Here is a 9,866-nt window from a genome sequence, read left to right on the forward strand (position 1 = left end):
CATTTCGTCTTACCATGCATATCTTAACGATCTATTGGATGTTCAAAGAGGAAATTATAAATGATTTTTTTTTCATTTAACAAAACGCAAATGTACTTTAAAAGTTTACTGAAAATAGGACAGGTTTATCTCTAATTGCAATTTCAAAGACTAGCCTTAAAGCAGAAAGGCAAGGATTTAATCTCGAATTTTATGGGATACACGATAAATTTGTCATGAGTGAGCAATGAGGGAAAACAATTATAGACCTCATCACACTCGAACTGTTACATCAAAGGTTGATTGAATGGATGTAATATTAATCCGCATGATGATGCCCTGTATAGGGTACATTTCATATCACATTATCAATCGACTACGATTCAAATAAAAACACTTGCTAGTAGGGTCCAGACAAGTTCACACAATCATTTATTGAAACTGCAATAAAAACGGCTTCTCATATTAAAAATTGAGATTAGAAAAACAAATAACAATTCCTCTCTGTGCAAACATGTTGTTATAGGATTCCTAAAATATACGCATACATACTATGTATTCACCGTATGACCCGTGATGACGCAACAAATGATTGATAAAAATATTCTCTATAACTTCACCTTTAATTGTTGGGTTGTAATTAAGAGTGTATTCAGATCGTCCATGCGTCTTCATGACGTAATTCAGAATCGACCAGCCTCACCTTTAAAGGTAACTTCGAGCAAGCTTTTATACCACGCGACAGTCAAACATCACAGAACAGAATAGAATAGAACTAATAGAAACAGAACAGACAGAATAGAAGAGAACAGAACAGAACAGAATAAAACAGAATATGATATTTTACTTTTTACTTCAGCATGTGGTGCTCGTCGTCGTTAACATACATATTAAACAACAACATGCGTTGAAGTACACACAAACACACATCATTTTAAACAATACAGTTAATCTAAATAAACAGGAAATATTCATATTTAGTGAACATATTTCTTGAGAATGTCACATGGATGAAGTTAATACATAGTGATCACACAATGTTATTCGTATAGTTTTAAAATGTTAGCAAACATTACATAATTCTGACCATATTTTTCTTTGTAAAAATGTATTATTATTTTACATACATATGATACTTTGTCTTATTTAAAAGACTTTTAAACTAAACAAAGCTAGCTTTTTTAATACAGTTTTGTTTGAACTATTAAGTAGTTTAACAAACGTGTACTCACACGTCGTTGATCTGAGACAATTCAGGGAATAGTGTTGGGTGAGGACCATAGACAGTGCCGATCGCAATACGGGCCTTAGACGTCTGTCAGAAACGTATACAATGTAGACGTTACACCTGCAGATAAAGCACAGTACCCAAGTACCGCATGTAAATGATTATTTTACGAACTGGACGCTTGACACATTATTACAGACACCTTTTTAATTTATGGCGTCGTAATACACTGTACAACATGGGTTTGTCAATACGCATAACTGAATTGTAATGACGGCCTTATAGAGAGTGTAATCTATTTTCAAATATGACAAGCACATAAATTCAACCGCGGGAATGAAATTGCGAGCTCAAATCGCTGTCTGGTCGTTTATAATGAACACACTGTTCGTGTTTCGTGATGCCTGCAGGTTTATTAATGATTCAGAACATTTCAATTCGAAGATACACGGAAAATGAACAAATATTGAAGAACATTTCATGTATATTTCCAGCCTTATAATTGCAATCGATGTGAACGTGTTGTTTATATTATATGTGTTTACAATAAAAACGCACTTTCTCCATCAATAACTGCAAGGAAAAACTGTCCCGTCGGGCTCATGGAAAATTACGTGTTAATGTGCTCTACACGCGTAATTTAACTAGAGAAGTAAACAAACTAAACGAGCTTAACGATTATTTCTGGCTCCCGTGCCCAGCAAATAAACGTATCTGTATTTAACAACTACCTGCTATTATATGTATTCCAACGTTTTCGCGTTTTGGTATAAAAAAAACTACAATAAACACAATATATGCCTGAAATACGTCATGAAAACATCAAAATACGTTATGACAATATACCAAATTACGTTTCTATCTGTGCATGTTTCCTGCTGGAAAAAATACAGCTCGGTTTATTCCATTTGTAGTTGTCTTAGTGATGGTATAAAACAGTATTTCCAATGTACTGCATACTATCGTTATCGAAATTCGGATGTGTTGAAATCAGCAAATGTTTTTGTGTGAACGTTAGTATTAAATAGAATAATTTCATGCTTGTGGGAAATTTTTAATACAGTATGACGGTGCGCTGAACATACTTAATAGCAGTATTTCTGACTGTCTGTATACGGTGAAAACGCCGAAAACAATGCTGTTGCTGCGCATTGGTCTTGCGTTTGAAGGAACATCACATGGAACATGTAGATATTTGGTAAATAACCGCCAATTTCATACGCTATAAAGACAAATAAAACTATTATGTATTTATTTTGGCGTCTTAAATTACAGAATTTGCTTCCGAAATACAATTTGTACGTGAAGAAATGCAAGCGAAACGTTTCAATCTAAGCTCAATCAAAAAAGACACGCGTGTACCAGAAAACAATCTTTCCCCCAACGGGGCAATTTGTCTTTATGCATCCACGCAAAGTGGCGAAGCTAACCGGATATTGGATGCGCGCAGTTGACGATGTAACGCAAGAATGGCGGCAACGATCAGAAATCGCGATTCGCCAAACTCTCGATGACACGAGTATTAAAATTATGTATCAACCTAGTTCATTTAATGTGTATCCGTCTGAAGAATGAAAAGACTTACATGATTAATATTAATGATATTAATATGAAATGCGTATAATGATCGCCATAGTTGAGTTTTGATTACTTTGAAATATTTCAGGCACAAGTATGCATGGCCTTACCGACGCAACACCAAGAGTAACAATAACTACTATTTATTATGGTAGAAGTATAAAACAATTTATTTGGATTGATTATTCTTTGAATACTGGGAACTGAAATCAATTGTATTTACACATACATACGGATAGTGATGTTCAAATCAATTAAACACATTGATATAAATAATGAATCATAAAATCATACCATAGATATGCTACGCATTTGCCAGAGCATTTTATTGTTAATATATTACATTAACTACTGTAATTATTTTATAAGACTCGCTTTTAAAACAACGATATTCGATACATTTATTATTTGCGAAATACCGTTTTCATTGCCGAAATTGGTACCTAATGGCAACAGTTCACGTCTTGATTATTATATAAATAACATACCTCATACAGAATTATAAATATTCTATTACTTAATTATCACAATAATTGTCACTTAATTTGTATTTAAAAAAAATAAACCACATGACACGGATTCTGAATAAGCCTAAATATTGTCATAAATATAGACATTCTGACCATGGTTCATTAATATTTTATGAAACAATATAAGCCTCTTAAATGATGTACGAAGAAGGACGCTGGGTAACAAAATAATTACTTATATTCAGCCAGCTTAAGTTTGATACTAAACAAGGCGTTATGAGGGTGGCTTCATTTCTATAACTATAAATGTCGATAATAAATTCAAACAATCATATCCTCCCTTTGTCTCGTTATCGCCGATTCTATTCAACGTGAGTGAATGGGCATCGCTTAAATAAACAATTATCATCACATTCTATTGATTTTCTCGAATGATTCAATTCTCGTATTTCATATAACATTCATATCAAATAACAACATCATGAATGTAATCAATATACATCAATCGATTGTTTGTATAAAATCGGCGTTTCTTCTTCTACCCCGTCTTCGAGCTTTTGTTCGTGTACTGTTAGAATGTTCGCATATGTTACTACGCAGCAGACACACAAGTTTTAAAGCTGCACGTGAACTGATCGGCGAATTGACAACAATAAAATGTATCTTTAGATAAGTTATTATCTGGTTAAAGAGCATAAAGTTGGTCTTTAAGTATTTTTTACATAGAAACGGACCCCAGGGTTGAGCAATGTCATACAAATTGATATTCAGATTGTGCACCTATATGCAACAATGGCAAGATTACTGTGTATGTAGTATAATGAAAAACAATCATTAATTAGGTGATAACAATGAATTTACAGAATTGGAGCTATCTTCAGTTTATCAAAAACGCAATGCGCATATAAAAAGCTTGTGTTCGTCACATAGGCTGTGATGATAACGACAAGACAGTTATGGCGACGATGGTAAAAATGGTGTTATTCATAGAGACGATAATAATGGTGAATACGACGATAATTTTGATATTACAAATATGCTGTTGTTTTTACAATGGTGGATATACTGTGGAGGAGGATTCGGAGAAATAAATAAGGTGTGTCCAAGATGTTGTTTCAATACAATGACCTTCTATGTCATGATCGCTAAAACAAAATATCAGATGCTCTGAAGTGTTCAATGTCGAAGAATGGTTCACAGTCTGGTTGGTACAAGAATGCCAGCTCATATTATGTTACTTACCTTTAATCTTTGGGAAAAGATTAAATGCAAGTTTGTATGATGTTTTATTTAGAAAATAAAACACCAATTTGCTGTCTTCAGTACGTTCGCGAGGAGGGTGAAATGTAGTATATACATAATCAATTTCTTGATTACAACATACTGAAATCATTTTAGGTAATATTCATACACAAACTTATCCAAACTAATCTAATTATTAGAGAAAAACCTGGAACAATCACAAACTTTTTGAAGGTCGAGACATTCTTAGAGTAGGTCGGGCTAAATAGAATTAATGACAAAATGCAGATAATTCGTGTATGATTAGTACGAACAATATGTGTACGGAATTTGTACATGTGAGAATGTATGTCATACAGTATATAACGATTACAAATATGATGCATTTGCTTGGCTAAATATAAACCTTTACAAAAATGACATAACACATACTTTAAATAAATAGCAGCCAATATGTTTTGGGTTAAATTTATTTTTCTATGAAAAGGTGTGGCAAGAGATGAGCGCAATCATTATGTTAAGTAGTAGTGTTTGAGCTATTGATTGGTGATCAGATTTGTATTCAAACTTCTGTTACCATAACACAGTATGTGCAAATACATACAAAATGTTGTTTTCACACTCTTGTTGACCGATCATAGCGATAACAAGTCTTTATTTTAAACTGAGCAAGATTCTGGTGGCCCATCCTTTTTTGTTTTTCCTTCATCTAAACCTTAACAAATAAAGTTCATTTTGCTTTGCCATAACCTAGTATATGAATCTCAAAGTTGATAACTTCAACTATCAGGTATGTTGTAAGGCCTCAAGTTTAACTTTGATTACAAAACTATACGAATATAATAAGATGGTTGAATAATATGACTACCAATTTATGTCAAATTTAAAATTTTTGCAAGCACGTCAAGTGAATAGTCCAAAAGGTTTGCAAAATATAAACTTTGTTTAATTTACACTAGTCGATCACCCTTACAGTTGACAAAATCAGTCGTAAGCCAACAGAATGATGAAACTGTGGATGAGGTAACGGTTTCAAATCGGATTTTTAAAATGACCGTAAAATACGTGCCCAGTAATGGTCAAATCATCCTATAAAATGCATCAATTGAAAGGCTACGTCCAAATTTTACAAATAACAGCGAAAAGAGCATTTTACGGCAAAGTATAATGGTAAATGCGGCCAAAAAATAAGCCAAAATAATCTAAAATGCGACTGTCATAATTGGTTAGCAGCTTTCTTTGCCCTTTGCATAAAAGCCGTTGAATTTGCTGGTACGGTTGTGATATTTTTGCTTCAAGAAAAGTAAATTCCGAATAATTTGATTTTGTCATCGAACTTACAAATTAAAAATTTGGTGCCTTTCATGAAGCGCTGTAAATGAAATAATTAAACACCCCAGTTAGTATTTCCAAAATGTGCAGGTTTTTTAATTATTATTTGAAAGTATTTAAATAAAACAAAAAAAGACCTCCATTCTCGAAATGAGAAACACGCTTTATTGGTTTATTATTATCAGCTTATTATGGCTCATAATTGTCATTCTGAATAAGTGTGATATATTGTATTCGACCGATTTCTTGTGTCGACATTCACTATTTATATTTAACAAATCAAAGCAGCGTTTTCTTCACAACCCATTTATGCCTAGCGTCAAGAAAAATGCCTTGGCAAACAGCGTAGACTCAAATGAGACGCCGCATCATGGTCTGCGCTGTTTGCTTAAAGGAATTTCTGTAAGAATATAATAATATAGAAATAAATATACTAGACATCCCTTATTTGGGAATAAAATTTACACAATTTAGAAGGATGGGAAAGTCCAATAGGCATAAATGGGTTTCAAAAAAGCCACGTGTCTTTGCAAACGTCAAACGCAAATTTCGTTTAAATCAGTAGATGAACATTTTCAACAAATAAAACATATTCCTGAAACACATTCAAATATTTTTTACTTGTTTGGTCATTTAACTGAACAAATAATGATAATTACATACGAAAAGAATTTCTTTTTTGTTTTGAGAGAATCTCGGTTTTTATATTAATCGTTTTACCACATACAGTCCAATGTAATATCGGATTGTATGGATGGAATAGGGTCACATGGAAATATTGCCTTCACAATATAAGACTAAAGACACACAAAATCACAGTAGAACAAAACTACGGAAATCGCTCATTTAAGTATTAGCCGAGAACAGAGTAGACATCTTAATGCAATATGTACAATTATGTAAAGCTTTTTATGGACAACTTTGCATATGACATATAAGTAATAACATCTGATTTCCGAACTTGATCTCCTTAAATATCTTAATTTAAGCTTGATTGATCTAATAATTTACACAATGTATGCTCTTTATCGGCTGTGCGAGATTTGTAAATATTTTGTTGTTGTTGTTATTGTGTTTTTTTACAACGAAAATTTGGTATTTCCCGCAATAAATAATGCAACTAAGATCAAAGTGTTGTTAATGTTTACCAAATCAGTGATTTTTGTATTTGATTTTTTAATTTCAGGTCAATATAGTTACCTATTATCAAAACCCCATTTAATATAACACAAACGTTGTCATCATCAATAAAATATGTTCTTATATTGTAATCAATTCAAATACAATTAGGGTATCTATGAATCTATTTTCATCAAATCAAATGCTACACTCGCCTTTAAATACGACAGTATACTCTATTACTCTGAGCATGCGCCAACGACAGATCGGACTTGTAACGCTTTACAGATAAGCACATGTATATTGAACGCATGCAAATTTCATTTGAGGATGAATTATAACTCCTTATATAACCGTTTGTAATTTGCTAAAATACTATACCTTAACATATTGTAAATATTCGTGTAGGGAAAATAAACATGAACAAATGTAATTTAAATTTATTGTTAGTATTCCGTTTGACATGATGGTTTCGTGTAATAAATTAGTTAATTGGCTTGTACGCCCAGTGATTAGATTTAAACGATGAAACCCCGATCTATGCAACATAATGATGTACCAATAAATTATGCATTTGCGGCATACATAATGCGTAAATGGACACTCGTCAACCATCCAGAAATCGTCTGTAATTTGCATAATTCGTTTTCCCTAAACATGTCTCTTGCAGAGATGGCATACATTTGAGCTTCAAGCAGCGATAATGCGTTATTAATCACGGCCTATATTGTTTATGTTAAACAGAACGTCTGATTTAATTGCACGGCATCATGGTAAAAAACGTTTCGCGAAATTGTTTAGAATGCCGCAAAACGACATAATCACGTTCGTGTGTGCGGTAATTTATGACAACCTCCTATTACAATTCATTCGTGTGTGCGGTAATTTTTGACAACCTCCTATTACAATTGAACAAATTAAAAAGAAATAGGACAGTATAATTGATGAATAATCCAGCCGCCTGTTGATAGCTCAACTTTCTGGTCAATTATTTATGTTCAAGGACAGAGAGATATGGTATTATGATAAATAGTGGTTATAAACAAGAAATGTATAATAACTGAAATGTTGTGAGCGATGTGTTTGCTGCTAGACTAAAAGTGAAATCTAGTTAAGCTAAGTCTATACTTTAGCATGTTCAATGTCGCAAACTGATAAGATGACATTATCGCATTCGGTACGGTAACACAAAACATGATTTAACTGCAATTTCCTTGATCGATTAATAGTATTGCTAGAAGATTAACGTGGTTCTAGAAGAAACCGTTAAATTATCTTTACAATGAAAAGCTATCAATAGAAAATGCAATAAGTTTTAAAGAAGGTGAAATATAACATGTATTGGATCATTATCAGCCATGGTATAAGTATCAATAATTAACAATAACAACTATTAATGGTGCTAGATGAAACGTTAATACCTTAACCTTCTTCTGACGGCTATAAGGAAGGAAGGGCGGACAGACAGCTGTACCGTACTATAACTTTATATCACCCAAGTCAACGCCTGCAAACGTATTCAAAGTTATTAAAATAAGTTATAGCATACATAATTGTATGAGTTAGTTGCAATTTGAATCGACCAAACGAATAAGACGTAAACCCGTGTGGTTGTTTATTATCAACCGGGGTAAATGTGCGTGCGCAGAAGATGTTATATTAAACTCTGAAACAAAATAATTCAATTCGTAATTCGAGAAATAACACCTAATATTATGTTAGTAATTGAACAGTTGGTCTAGTTTTTTTAATTGTAATTGATAAAATATCCCGTCAATTAACAAGGACAACTTCAAGGACATGACATCCCTCTTTGTTTTAACAACCTTCTAATACAATAAGCGATACATTTGATATTTTATTTTCATTTAAGATCCATAGTTACATTATTTTCCTAAGTCTGCGACCGTAATTAACTATTGAAGAGTATCGTTCTCGATGCATTACTTAACAACATTCTAGTTAAACACTGCATTAAAAAAATGGTTTAAGTGCGAGTCAGTAGATTATATATAAATGTATACTCTATGTAGATCTATATAGTAAGAATACCACTGTATAAAACTTGAAAAAATATATATACAAGTTAATTCGAAACGAGTCAGATACGCGCCCTCACCTTAACCCGCAGTATAATGAAAACGAAGGCCTTAACGCGAACCAAATACCTTCATATCAAATTACGTAAACTGAACAATTACCCAGTGTCGTTGAAGCTCAGCCAGTACACAGGTAATACACAGTTAAAAGCACGCTTAACCATGTTTTGTTACAATGGGCCGTTGGCGTGGCTTTGATTACACTAGGCATACATGGTATGCTTTTGAATTGTAAATACACATTTGGTCCTGAATAAGACATAATTCCGCTAAAGGAGGCTATGGAGTATATATTGAAAAGAGCCTTTAACTAAGTTGGATAAATTAAATAAGTTAAACGGTATAGTAACAGTCGTTTCTATGACTGAATCTGTAACAGACAACGATAAATTCATCTAACAGCAACTGGTATCGATATTTCGAACAAGAAGGACAAGCCCGTGAGCGGAAAATATACAGGATAAGAATATGTTTTTCTCCTCAACAGTCGAGTACTCTCATTATACTAACAACAACTCAACGGGAAATATGTCATCTGCCGATAAAAAAGGCGAAGAAATTGCATCAGAATGGCTATGGAAGACCATACCTATCTTGTTATTTTGTGTAGGCATCACTGGAAATATTTTAACTATTGCAGTGCTAATTCGATTGGAATTTCGAAGGCAACCCACGCTTACGTTTTTGATGTTCTTATCTATAACAATACGGTGATACTGTTGACAGTGTTGCCAAGATACTGGATGTTTTACACGTTTAATTTTGATTTAAACTTGTGAGCAGTGTAAATTGCAAGATGTACTATTTTGTAGTGTATTT

This window comes from Dreissena polymorpha, chromosome 8 (assembly GCF_020536995.1).
Source record: "Dreissena polymorpha isolate Duluth1 chromosome 8, UMN_Dpol_1.0, whole genome shotgun sequence".
Lineage (NCBI taxonomy): Eukaryota > Metazoa > Mollusca > Bivalvia > Myida > Dreissenidae > Dreissena > Dreissena polymorpha.